The sequence below is a fragment of the Erithacus rubecula genome (assembly GCF_903797595.1).
Source record: "Erithacus rubecula genome assembly, chromosome: 1".
NCBI classification, from domain to species: Eukaryota; Metazoa; Chordata; class Aves; order Passeriformes; family Muscicapidae; genus Erithacus; species Erithacus rubecula.
In genome coordinates this window covers 2705405-2718153 of record NC_136658.1, presented here as the reverse complement: position 1 = coordinate 2718153, position 12749 = coordinate 2705405, and the positions used below count along the sequence as shown (strand labels likewise).

General features: G+C 39.7%; 1 long non-coding RNA gene across 1 annotated transcript in view; it reads right to left on the bottom strand.

The window, feature by feature from the left end:
- Positions 1 to 8470, bottom strand: part of LOC306809842 — a 75991-nt gene extending 67521 nt beyond the window's left edge. Inside the window, exon 1 of the long non-coding RNA XR_013776314.1 lies at positions 8352 to 8470. This is a non-coding gene — a long non-coding RNA (uncharacterized lncRNA). The remainder of the gene's footprint in view (positions 1 to 8351) is intronic.
- Between the last annotated feature and the right edge of the window lie 4279 nt (positions 8471 to 12749).

Genomic DNA, 12749 nt, shown 5'->3' with positions numbered 1-12749 from the left:
CCTGGAGCATGAATTACAGAATAAATAGAGGGCAGCTGCTGGGATTTAGAGCATTTGTTGTGCTGTGTCCCTGGGAAGCTCCAGGAGCTGGTGGCTGTGCCCAGGGCCCCTCAGGAGCTGCAATTTCACAGTTTGATTCCCTGGTGAGCTCCTGGAGCTTCTCACACCCTGGGAAAGAATCTCTCTGCTGCAGCTCCCAACAGGTAATGCAGAAAACATCAGAGCAAAACACAGTGAAGGCAAAGCCCATCAAAACTGGCAGGAGAGGGGGAAGCACTCAGGATGCTTTGGCAGAGCTGGATTTGTCTTTTTGTTGTTGTTGTTTTTCCTTGCTGCACTGTCATTGTATTTTCCCCAGTGCATTTTTATTTCAGAGCACTGCCATGGCTGCTCTTACCCAGCTGAAGTGCAGGGATCACCTGGGGAACTTTGTATTTTTGCATAGATCACAACTGCTAATTGCAAAGAGTGACTGGATCTGCTGGGAAGAGCAAGGGAATTGAAAGAACTGGGAATAAGTCAGCCAGGAAACTTCAGCTGAGAGGAAAAAAATAAACAATTGCACACACACAAGCTTTACAACAACTATGAATGCTTTCATATTTCCTTTTAAAGCACTAAAAACAACTTTCACAAGTTCCTTTTGGTCAGAGAAAGAAACTTCATACCTGGTGTAACCTCTGTAGCAAGTGCTCATCTTTTACTTTTTCCCATAACTGTGTGGACATTCAAGAGACATCTTAATAAAGCAGGGATTTATGAAGTCACCTTCCAGCCACTAAAATCTCAAGAGCATTCATCCAGGACATTGACATTTTTATGTAACCAGCAGTGAGATGTATGCTTGGCTTCAAATATTTTACTTTAAAATAAAATAAATCTGAAAATAAAACCTCAAACCTATGGGTCAGCATAAGGAAGATTCTTACTTTGATATTTACTCGAGATATCAAAAGAAGTATTTAAGCATTATTTGGGGTTTAATTTAAAAAATAATTAAAAAAACCCAACAACCCAACAACAAATCCTATAAAATAAAGACCAGTTTAAATAGTGCCTCATGGTGTTATAGAGAGTGAAATGACACAGAATAGCTTCCTATTGTACTGAGTGAACTGTATCTCATCATCCAGCTTCAAATAAAGGCATTTATATTATTGGCATCAGTACTGATCAGTACAGGGAGACAACTCCTACCCAGCACCTATTTCAGCCTCAGGTGACTGATCTCCATCTTTTGGAGCCAGATTTCATCCACTTCTACTTTCCCATATCTCACCAAATTAGCTCCAGTTGGAAACCCTCTCATTTCATTCAAGAGGTGCTTGGGGGAATGTTTAACCAGGAAAAACCTGCACAGGTTATTCCCAGTTACCTTCTCACTCTCCATGTGCCTAGGGATGGCTTCCAAGTTTGCTCCATAGACTTCTGAGTGCCTGGAAAGGGTTTGAACAGTCTGTAACTTCCCAGATCTTTCTTTCCCTTCCTATCACATTTTATCTTCTTTTTCTTTTTTTTTTTCTGCCAAAGTCAGGATTAAATGCTCAAGAGAGATTACTTCTTGTTGGGGCTCAGATGTTTATTAATTCTTATCTATATTACAGTGAGTTCTACAGCACTTTTAGCTAACAACCTAAAAATGGAGATGCAAGGTCTTTTAAGGCCCAACTGTTCAATTAATAAAAGCCACCTACATTATTTTTACTTTTAACCCAATAACTAATCACCCATGACCCACAATGCAGATTTGTCTATTTGATTAAACAAGATCTCACCTAGACCCATGATGAAGAAGGTGGAGAAGAAGAAAACCTCCACCCTAAAACCTCCATCTTGCTTTCTATATATTTCTGTATTCCAAAACCTAAAATTCTAAGTTTTCCACCATGTGATATTACACACTTCTATTCAAATTACACACCTGTGGTCCTAGTTCTATCACTCAATTTTGGAAGTTTCTCCATGGCCTCAGGTCAAAAGCTGTGCTCTCCTGTGGGTCAGTGCCTGTCAGCACAGAAAGTCTAAAATTCTCAGTGTCCAGGGATCCAACACTGACAACAGGTGTGAAGTTTTCCTGGAGAAAATTCCCAATTAGCACACCCTTCCTAAAATAATCTACAGCACCTTTGCAGTGGCATTGGGCACTCAGCAGCCCTGGAAACAGCTCAGGAAGGGAAGTGTGGATGCTCCTCAATTTGATAAAGCAGGACAGGTCAAGGGAGGCAATTCAGAAAGGATAAAGTTCTTCACTTAGCCAGAAAAGCAATCACATTTATTTCTCCCTGCATTTGTCACGAAGAGGGGCTGCAGCCAGCACTGCCACTTGAAAAGCATTGCTGTGCCAAAAAAAAAAAAAGGCACAAAGAGCTCCCTGAGGGATATATTAGGGTCTTGCTCAAAACCTGGATTTTTGCTGCTCTGCTTCTTCAAAGGCTCATCTCTTTCCCACTCCAAAAAAAAGCAACAGATTTGGGGTTGAAAACAGAAGGAGCAGCACTGGGACGGGGGAAAATGGGGAAGGAAATGATTAAAATAAGAGCTGTCCTCCCACTACACACAGGTAACACTCTGACAGCTTCTGCAGCTACAATGTCATATAAAAAGCATTCTGAATTAACTTCAGACCTTTCTAATTTCTGATTCCATATTAAACCTCCACTAAATGCCCACCCACTTTAAGCAAGACAATTTAATTAATTCCCTGAAGATATATTTGAAGAGACATGAGAGCCACCCCCTTTAGGATAAGTAATAAGTGTTCTGCCCAAAGTGGGAGATAAGGAGAAAACACCCACAGATGATGTTAAAGCCCATTTTGTGCCATCTGAGGGAAACAAAGCATCTCAGAATGAAACTGTCCCAGCAGCTTTAAAGGCTGCTAAAAGATCACCTTTAACATCACTTCTGACTCCTTTAGCAACTCTGAAATTCACAGTTCTATTCATGGTCATTGTTTTATAATTTTGCTGGCTTCATGGGGAAGATTCCTTGCTTTAGCCCAAGACTCAGAAGTAGACAGGTTTTGGTGAAGATGGTGTTAAAAAAAAAGTGCAGAAAGCTCCAGGCACCCGAACACCTGCAGCTCTCCCTTGCATGGGAGGTGGCATTTACCAAAACAGTCTGGGCATCAATCTCCAGCATAAAAAACCCCACACACCTAATTCTGGGTGCTCTTTGCAGTTCACTGTTCTTCCATTTTTCACATCTGATCTGGATTTTGCTGCTCCAGAACCATCAAAGCCCCTCATGAAATATTCAAAGGATCACTGAGCTATCAGTCTATGGAAGGAGCCAAACCCACATTTACTTTCTTCTCTTTAATCTCCCAGACCTTAATTGCCATATTGACAAAAAAGAAACACTTGTTTACCTTCTAAAGTCTCGGGAGTGCCTGCCAAATTAATCCTTTTAAGCAGCATTTCTCTAGCTCCAGAAACAAGCAAGCAGCATGCAAAGCAGGGAGGTGCTCCCCTAGGAGGCAGGAAACACTCACTGCTTCAAAATTAACCTTGCCTATTATAACCTGCCACAGATTTCTTCTCTCCTGTTTCATAGAGTCCAGGGGTGCCTAAAAGTGGTTGTTTCTCAGAGCAATCAGATTTTGAAACTTATGCAAAAGGAATTTTATAACCTAGATGTGTGCAGGGGCCAAAATAGAGTCAAGGTGTGGAGCAGATTTATCTAAAGGATGGACAGAATCCTAAAGCAAAATAAAAATTATTTTCTGTTAGAGTCCTGGCAGATATGAAAATGACTGATAATAAAGTCTGTGATGCTGTGTCCAAAAATTTGCCAGTACTGTACATTTTAGAGCACCAATAATTTTCCTTCCCCAGACTGTAGATAAATTCACAGGAATTGAAAGTTTCTATCTAAACCGACTCTTGTCTTACAACAGAGACATTGAAACAAGTATTGCTTCCTGTTAGATGATGCTTAAAATTCAGTTGGCAAAGAAAATTAAATTTATGGCAAAAAAAATGAGGACGAGGGCTTTGTGTATCAGTACCAAACGTGCTGATGGGCTTTAGTTACAATCCCCAATAAACTGAAATACCCTGAATGATTTGCAACTGCTGTCCACACATTGCCTTCTGTGTGCCCTGGGGTAAACCAGAGTTCTCCAGAGAGAGTCTTTCCCATTTTGCCTGCAGCAGGAAACACACCCAAAATACTGGGCTGGAGCAGCTGGGCAATGGCAGGAAATTTAAGGAAATTTAAATCAGTGCAGTGCAGCACACAGCATGTATGATTGCCATTTTTTTCTGATGGCTTCCCCTTGTTTCAAAATCTCAGAGCCTTTATATGACCCCCTGCTGCCACCTCTAAATTTCACTGATTCACAGCCATTCACCCCAGCATTAGTTCAGTCTACAAGAATAATTTTTTTTTTTGCGAAAAGGAGGCTGCAATCAAGCCCAAATAAAACCTAATTTGAGAGTAAATATGTGAGAAATTAGGTTTTAGGTTGCTACATAGGTTCAGAGCAGGATCAATGGGAATAAAAGAGTACCACTAATATCTTTTGTATATATTTCCTATATATCTCTTCAGACAAGTGTAATACAGATAGTTGCTCCAACCTTACTGTTTAGATAGTGTGGCAAGTGACAGGGCCCTTTTCATTTGCCAATTCATTATGATACTTGTCAAGGTTATTTAAAAAATAAGCAGGTTTGGAAAAAGTAATTTAGGAGAGCATTTCACTCCAGAGCTGATTCCCAGGCATTAATTGATCATTCCATTATGAAAAAATGTGTCTTTTTTACCCCACTGCCCAAGACTGATTTTTACTTGTGGGATAATCTCTCTGCTGGCAAACAGTAACACTGCTCCCATTCATTTTATTTTGGATGGGCCAGTGTTTGCAAGAAGGTGGTTTTGTATTAATAGAGTTAGACAAATCAGCAGTAGCCAAAAGCTCATGTGCTTGAAAGATCTACAGCAGCAAATAGTTGAATATTGGGCAGAAACAAAGAGGAAAAAATGGTAAAACTCCTCAGTGAGGACAGGCACCAGAGGGTTGGCACAACCTCCCTCCTGTTTTCTGTCTGTGTGGATTTCTGCACTCCAGAGTGCACACAGCTATTTGCATTCTAACCCAGCGAGCAACAGGCTAAAAATAGTGCTGAAAATCCACTCTGTGGATACTGAGCAGTGCTCTAGGAACTTTAAATTGAAGCCCATTTTTCCCTAGCAATTATAGGCAGTGTCACAGAAAAGGAAGCCAGGGCTTATCACTCTCTGCAGAGATCCCTGTTTGCAGGGGAAACCATGTGCCTGCAATACATATTAATGCATCAGCATGCCTGTGCACCTTCACTGCAGGTTCCTGGGAGCCTTCAGCCTTCATATCTACCCCTTTGCCACAGCTGGAAATAAAATAATAAACAGAAAGTGAAGCTGCATTTGCCTTTCAGACAGTGCCAGTGAAGACTGTCCCAGGTAGCACAAAGCTTAAATTTGATGCCTGGTACCACAGTCCCTGCTCTGCAGAGCCCACTGAGCACTGAGAGGTCTGGTTTGGATATGAACTGAGAAATTGCAGACCTGAATGCAAAGTATGAATCACCAGAACATGAGGTCAGACTGGCAAAATGCTGCTAATACTGAAAAATCTACCAGAAAGCAAGATGATCACTAATGACACCAACCAGAACAGAGGACTGCCCTGACAGTGAGCTGAGCTTTTCAGAGAGATGTTACTCATTCAAGCATTTATATTTTAATGTGCAGGGTAAATGGTAGCTAGAGCAGGCTGTGGCATAGCAGTTATTGCTGGGTTATCTGCCAAAACCCAGAAATATTCTCTCATTCATGTTTCCTTCTCAGTGTATCTCCCTGAACTCTGAAAATAAGGCTGGTCTCCCCAGCAGGATTTGAAGCAAGATCACTTTCTAAGGAGACCAGATCCATGTCTCAACAGGCCACTGGCATCTCCCATCACACAAAGAGAGGAACAAAGCCCTGGAGATGTCACCAACATCTCTTCAGAGACAGAACTGCTGTCAAAAGTGTGAGAGAGTTGGAGAGTTGGTTTCTTTCATCAGCTAACAGCTTTTGTTTCTAATTACTGAGAAGGAAAAAGTACAAGTTAGAAAAAGAAGTTTTTAAGGAAAGTTTCCCATTCAGCTTTTCAAAAAGAAGCTGACTGGTTGGAAGCTCTGGGGTACCCAAATTGTAACTTTCACCAAAAAAAACCACACTCAGACCCTAGCTCCCATACACTCCCAGCAATTACTCCCTTTCCTAGAGAAAAGGAAAAGCAAAAACACCTCAATGCAGGTTTTATATCATAAAGAACATTAAAATGAAGTCTACAACACATGGGAGATGCCAACAACACATGAACTATCATTCCTTTGTTTTCTTCATGCTCCAAAGCTACACCTCCAGGATTTCTGTGACAAGCAGACAGCTCCTTTCCTTTAATCTCCACTTGGATTTGTACCTCAGTATTTTCTCCAAAGCTTTGCCCTACTTTTAGCAACAGCAGGGCAAAAACATGAGAGGAGAATAAACAAGCTGTCTCTCATTGAACCTCTAGAAATGAGTTGTGTGGGATGAAGGTACACAGGATTCAGAGAAGAGTGAGTTGAGCTCAGCAGATACAAAACCTGAAGTCAGTCTGAGACTGCACCTGTGTGCTACAGGCTGCTTCCAGAATCAGGAATCCTGTGAAAAAACTAGAAATTTCCTCACAAAAAAATCATTAATATGAGAAAGGGTGTGGCTGTGCAAATTAAGAGAGCCATAACTGAGTTACTCAAATGTGCAAAGTCCTAAAATGTTCAGTGAGAATGTGCAGACTTGGTGCTCTGTAGCTGTTTGCACTGAAATCATCATTCTAAGAGCCCACACAGAACTCTTCTCAAAGTAGCATAGCTCAATTTCATTGACTAAAACAACTAAAATCTTCAGTAAGCTACAGGCACACAGCTACCCCTGCAAATCTGAGATTGCCAAAACTCTCTTTATCTCATCTTTCATAACCTGGTGACCTTTAGAAAGGCAAATGTGCAACATACAATCCTTTTCCTTTGAATTTATCTCACTAGAAACACAACAATTTAACATAAAATACAGTGTAATTTATTGTGGCCTTTTATTCCTCTGTCCCCACAGTTCACAAGTCACTTTTAAAGTGATCAGAAACACACTCTGCCTGTGTTCTGATCAAAAAAAGATGCTAAGAAATGCCTTTAAAAAAAAAAAAGCAGCAGGATAAGCATTAATAACAACAGTTCTTCTGAAAAACCACAAAAAAAAAAAAAAAGCACAAACTATAAACACTCAAGCAGCATGTATAACATTTTTGCTTCCCTTTGTCCTTTTAAAGATTTATTGTCTTGGAGGATGCTGCCTCTCAACACTTCACCACAGCAAGGCTGCACAATGCTGACAACCCAGCCAAGGCTCAGGAGAAATAAATGAGAGTTCCTGAAACAGAGCTGATATAAACTGAACTTCCCTTGACTTTCCAGTCCCTCCCTCCAAGTTCTTATTTCTCCACCAGGAAGAAGTGAGAGGTTGGAACAGGTTGTGGAAATTATTTAAAAGCAAAGTGCTGCTGCAGTAAATCTCTTTTGAAAAGGATAATCCTAATTTTGATAGATATTTTGATTCATATTTCAAGCTATCCAAATTATTGGAATTCACACAGCTTACAACGTTGCTATAAAAATCACTTTCTGCTGAAAGCTGGTCCCACTTGAACTGGACCAGCTGCCAGCAAGGCATTGCTTTTTCCATTTAGAAAGTGGTATTTTAATTCCTTGTCCCAAAACATGCCAAAATCCCAAGCAGAACCCCTATGGTGCATTGCTGGTGCTTCAATGATCTGACTGAAATTCACCTTATTTTGGCCAAAAATAATCAATGTATCAGGGTGAGAAGGGGAAAACAAAGCAAATTAAGACACACAGACATATTAAATCAGCCTACATCCCCTACATGGAACTTCCAGGCAAGATTTTGTCTCCTCCAGGATTGTTTTGCTTCACATGTTCCAGAAAAATCAGAATGGAAGAACTCCCTCTTAACAGAATAAAATCTCTCCCCTACTTCATTGGTGCACAAAGAAAACCAGAATTGGGTTTTTTTTTTTGCTAGCAGAGAGGCAAGCAAACAAATTAAAAACCAGCAAAGAATTCCCTATAAAGTGGGATAATTAAGGAGAACATTAATGGGGAGGGAAAAGATTCCATGAATACAACCTCGCTTACAACCACCTACACATGTTTTTGAAGAGACTGTCCCCAGTTTATCTTGCCTTCATGTAAAAATAAGATGTTTTAGACTTTCTACAAGACAAAAATCAGCATAGCAGAGCTGCTGCCATTGTGGCTTACCTCTGAAGCCATCAGTTCATGTAGCCATGTCCTTAAACACATTCCAGCATTACCATCACCAGCCCAGGCACTGCAAAAATTTCTCTGACTGTAATTAAACAGCTCATTTCCTTTTATTTAATCCTGAAAAGCAATAAGATGCTATTAGCAGGTGGAAGTTTTAATGCCAGTTTATTAGTGGCTCTGCCTGGGTGCCTGCTGATAGTTACTGTGAAGGCCAAAAGGTTAACAAGACTTGGCTGGGATGCAGCAGCTTGCCAGGTGTTTTCCTTGTGGCTGATGGGGCAAAGCCAATTGAAATTATCAGTTTTTAGCCACTAGCAACTCTTCTTTGCAAGATAGAAACTTGATTTTCCTTAAATATAATTTTTTTTAAAATTAATTTTTTCTTTCTGTCTTTTGCTGCAAAAACTGCCTCATAATTTGTAATAATTAGATCCAGTAGCAGCCAGCTTTCCCTTTGATTTTAACAGCTTCCTCACAGAATAGGAGTGCATGGATAATGTAGCATTTAAAAGTAATAAGGATTTGTTCAACAAAATCAAGTTTCACAGCTTTCTGAATTCTGTAAACAATATCACAGAACAGGTGTTAAAACTTTTCTGGAGGAGTTTTAATTACCTAATTCATATCTGTGGTATTGTAATAAAATAACAAAAATATGATTAAAGATGAGGCAAGCAGCATGCATGGATAATAAAAGAAATGCACACTGTGGTTTTGGACTGAATACACAGGTATTTGGTCCAAAATAAAGCAGATGGCAAACCAAACACATAAGCATCCACTTTATCTTGCAGTTCCTGTGGTTCTCTGATTGCTTTTATTTATTTTGTGTATGTAAAATTAGGCAGATGAAAGACAGAGGTGAGAGATTCATGCTCCCCAAATTCATTGTTAGAGGGGAAAAAAAAGAACAAAATAAATTCTCTTATGCACAGCAGTATCCTGGAAAACACATCCATCAAACCCAAGTAAATGATACTATTTGAGTTTACAGGTTGTTCCCTTGTACTTCTTCCTATTTAGGAACACACCCTGACTAGAGAGTTTACCAAAGCATCACTCCAGCCTTTTAGGAGTGTCCTTTTGAACAGAAATTTGTCTCCACAAATATTTCAAAGGGTTCCAAAGGCCAGAGTGAAGTTCTCCCCACACTGATACCAAAAACAGCTTCGGCAAATCCAGGGGTTTACAATAAAATAGTTAATTCCAAATATAAGAGTAACCACTGTGGGTAGGGAGGGCAGGGGGATTTCTGTGCAACAGAGACATTTGAAAATTATTTTCCAGATGAATTCTGCTTCCCAAGGAGTTTGTGTCTTTGGGGGCTTGCTGGAGTTGCAAAGCATTTCAAGCAATTTATTTGAAAATTGTTTTATTAAACTGTTCAGCCTCATTCCCTGCCTGCCCACTGTATTGCATCTTCTGTTCAGAGCCCTATCATTCTCATAGTGCTGCTAATGGCAACAAAATTCCCTGTTTCTTGCAGAATCTTCAGAGAGATAAAGCTGAAATATCCTACGAGGACAGGAGGTACATTAGGAGAAACCTTGGAGTATGGAACTGTGATGTGAAGACAACAACTTCTCTGGGAAATTTTTTTCCCAGTTTGTCCCTCTTCAAGATGCAAAAACACATTCAATTATTGTGAAGTTTGAATTTCCCATATTCCAGCCCGTGTCTATTGTCCCTCATCCTGTCCCTTGCCCAGCTGTCCTGAATCTCATCCAGGTGAAATCAGTGATCCCAGGAGGCACCCAGGGAATGCCCTTCTGGCACTGGCTACATCTGCACTGGCTCTCCCACTGACCCTGTTCCTGTGCTTGGAAATGCAGGATTTGCTCCATGACCCAGAGCCTGAAGTGGACCTGAGCTTCCTACATGCTCATCCCTGAAATCACCAAAGATTTTTTTCAATTTTCCCTCTGTTTTGCAAATCTAACCAAGGCCAGTTAATTGCCATCATAATTACTATCAGTTATCTGTCTTGTGGAGGAATCTCCAGTATTCCTCAGTTAGCAACTTTTTGCTGTTAAATTGTTTGAAATCCAGCAGTAAAATTCTACAATGCATTTTTATTAGCACATTAGCCAAGAAATGGTTCAAGAACATAACAGCTTTTCTGAAGTGGATTTAAATTATCAATCATTCAATGAACTCTAGCAGAATTTCCCCTTTCTGCACGTTCTGACAAAACCACTGCATGTTTTCCTGACTAAGGTTTATGGTGGCCAAAAGAAGACTACTCTGTCAAAGATGGGCATGGGGGATATATCCTTTAGAAGGCAAAATTGTTCTTGGAGTTTATCCCCCTCTCCCATTATTTCATTTTTCCTCAACACTACAGTCCTCACAAGAATGGCATATCATTATTTTTCAAAATATATTTTGACATATTGCTCAAGTAATCACAACCACCAATTAAGTGACACATATATTTATTTTTCTCAACATTCTTCTGCTCAGTGTTTTCCATGGTGTTTTGCTTTTCCTCTCAATGCAATCCAGCCCTGTAATAGCCTTCCATTTGTATACAAATTGTGTTTGAGCTGCCCAGGAATCCAGCTGGACGTGCAGCAATCCTACACCACTTGGCAGAGACACAGCACTCTTCCCTAGTTAAACCAGAAATATTTCTGACTCTGTAAAATCATCAAGATCCAAAGCAGAGAGAAATGTGGATTGCAACATCCTCACTGCAGGTAGATGCTAAAATGACCAAGGCTGTACCTGTTCTGCAGCTGAGCAGAGGGCACTGCAGTCCAAATGTGAGGTCTCTGACAAACCCCACACAGATTTAAATTCATTCTGATCCTGATGGAATGTAAAGTCAGGACAAATGCAGCAATCCTGTACTCACACCAATTAATGTGTCATTTCAAGGTACAGCCTTGTTTCAGCTTCTTCCCATGAAATTAAAATAAAACCATTTATCATTTGGAATTATCCATGGTCCTATCACAACTTGCAATTTATAGTGTATTATATGCCTCACTTTTCCTTGGCATTTACATTTAGCACATGGACCTTTTTTATTAGACAATAATCACCCAGTGCTTCCAGCTTAGTGAAAGCTCACAAGGTAACAGGAATTGTGTTAATGTGTCACAAGTCACCCTGGCTAGAAGAATGCTTTCCAAAAAGTAATTATGTATTTATATCCTTTGACTAAATTATATCTATAATTTTATCTGTAAGATTTATAACAGGTGTGTGGGATTCTGAGAATGTGGCTTAGGAGCTCAAATTTTCTTTTAATATGTGTGTTAGCACCTTCATATACATGGCCATATATGCACTTATATGGACTTACTTGTGGGATAAAAAATATTTTTATTTTAAATGTTTTATTAAGATGTGTCCCATTTCCTCTTTCCCCATTTTATTTAAATATATCTATAACACTGTACAACCAGGATATGGCTTTCAAAAACAAGGGAAGGGAATGTTCTATTCCTTTTAAGACAAGAAGTCTAAGTTTGCTTTTACCAAAAATTTGTGGCATTAGGCTCTAGATAAAATAGTTAGACAAGTAGGTGAGTGATTTAAAAACTGTCCTCTACTGGACACAGGAAACAATCAACAGCAGCAAAACTGGGTGTGTTAAATATATATATATTTTTTATTATTATTATTTTTTTCCAGAGAAGCCCAATTACAAATTTGAAAACATTACAAAGTGAGAAAAGAGATTCAACACAGTTGAACCCAACATCTTGCAGAGAAGAATTCACCCAAGTAAGGTTGAATATGGATGCAAGGTACAGAAAGCCAACTAAAAGTTTGATCCAAAGGTAATAACAAAGTGTCATGGGGAATTTCCTAGTCAACTTCCTTTTTCCAATATTTTCCAAACTTTGCCAGGGAAAACCTGAGGTTTAAGAGTTCGTTTGACAGCACAGGTAAAGAAGATGAAAGTGGAACACGATGAGCAAAATCTAGAAACAACATGGCAGATCAGCCATGCAAGAAAATTCAGCAGCACCCAGGTTTTGTGAAGCTCTGTAAAGATGCAGCTGTCATTTATATCACTCTGCTCCTTGTCTTTTTTTGTTTGTCTCCTTCCACTGGTACAGCTTGTCTCTTAGACAGCCTTGTCTCTGGAACAAGACTTGTTATTCTGCTGTGTGTGTTTTATTCAGTTTCCAGCAAAATCGGTCCCTGAATGGATGAGATTCCTCATGGTATTACTTCAATATAAATGTTAAACAACAATATTATTGTTATGCTATATAGCTGATCCACATCAAGGGATTTGGAGTTGATTCATTCATCATTGTCAGGCAGGCAGTTTAAATTCCACTCGAGCCCATATGCAACAGCCCAAGAATAATGTGATCACTTTTTAAGGATGTGAAAGGAAAAAGGGGTCTTGGGAACAATTCAGAATGAAGG